At 35.1% G+C, this 1,322-nt stretch overlaps 1 non-coding gene across 1 annotated transcript; it reads left to right on the top strand.

The window, feature by feature from the left end:
• Nucleotides 1-551: 551 nt before the first annotated feature.
• On the top strand, nucleotides 552-658 carry LOC111725454. The gene has a single exon (XR_002773516.1). It is a non-coding gene; the product is annotated as a U6 spliceosomal RNA (small nuclear RNA).
• The last annotated feature ends 664 nt before the right edge of the window (nucleotides 659-1,322 follow it).

Genomic DNA, 1,322 nt, shown 5'->3' with positions numbered 1-1,322 from the left:
CAGAGTAAAAGAAAAAAAATAACTCCCCCTTTCCTTCTCAGAATATACAACTTTAATAAATTTTACGTTTTTGTTAATATATTTCGACTGTATACATCTTGTCCCTTGAGATTCCATCATCTTGTGAGAAAAGTCATTTGCTTAGACTTTGCCCTTTCTGCACCACAGTGGACACTTTGGAGGAAGGACACCAAGGGGAAATTAGAAAAAGTTCACCATCCTAGGGCCTCTGTCACTGACATGTTAGTTTGTAGCTAAGAAACTGTTAGCAAGAAGGTTTCTGTTGAGTGACACATTTGGTAGGAGCTGCTCAAGAGTCTACTTTATCCAAGAGCAAGAATCAGGAACAAATAGGCCGAGAGAGGAGATACCACAAAGAGAGCAAGCACTTGATGTCTGCCTCCCTGTCCCTGAGAATTAGGGGATGTGCAAAACCTAGGTAATCTCTCCTGATTATTGCAGAAAATATACCTACACAGGCATTTTCCTTAAAGGGGGATACACATACAGCAAAATAATGACAATAATAAAAACTTTTAAAAGTCAGTGCAGTGCTTGCTTCTGCAGCACATATACTAAAACTGAAACGATACAGAGAAGATTAGCATGGCCCCTGTGCAAGGATGACATGCAAATTTGTGAAGCGTTACATATTTAGAAAAAAAAAATCAGTGCAGTTAATAGTAATAGAAAAATGAAGTAACTTGGAGATAGTATTCAATGCCATGAACACTCGCCTATTATTGCCCCCCTCAATTATAACATCTAAATGTTAGTTATAACACATATAATTAGTCAATGAGAGGTGATAATTAAGTGGCCCAGCTCTAAAGTCACACCATCTGGATTTAAATCCAGCTATGTAACTTTGGGCAAGTAGTTTTCTCTCTGTGTCTCAGTTTTCTCATCTAAACAAATAGTGTTGACAATAATAATAATGTTCACCTTATATGATTTTTGTGAGAAAAAGTGAATTAATAGATATAAAACACAGGTACAAAATAAACAGTAGGGAAATATAAACCATTATTTTATTGCTATTGACAAGGGGCACTGATACAAACTTTTAAAAATATGAAATGGCAGTACACATCAAGCCCTATAAAAACATTCGTCACTTTGCCTCCGTGAACACATTTCTAAAAATTTACCTCATGAAATAGTTCAACAGAAGGAGAAAAAGATCTATACTGGGAAATATCCAGTTCGATTTCTCTTTCATAACAAATATTAGCAATTGCTTTAATTTCCAACATTGTTCACAAAGCTTGAGTTACTTGGGATTATTAATATTTTCCTTCTCATGTTACAAATTATAAAAC

This window comes from Otolemur garnettii, unplaced genomic scaffold (assembly GCF_000181295.1).
Source record: "Otolemur garnettii isolate 467f Iridium unplaced genomic scaffold, OtoGar3 scaffold00041, whole genome shotgun sequence".
Lineage (NCBI taxonomy): Eukaryota > Metazoa > Chordata > Mammalia > Primates > Galagidae > Otolemur > Otolemur garnettii.
This window is presented reverse-complemented; position numbering and strand designations above follow the sequence as displayed.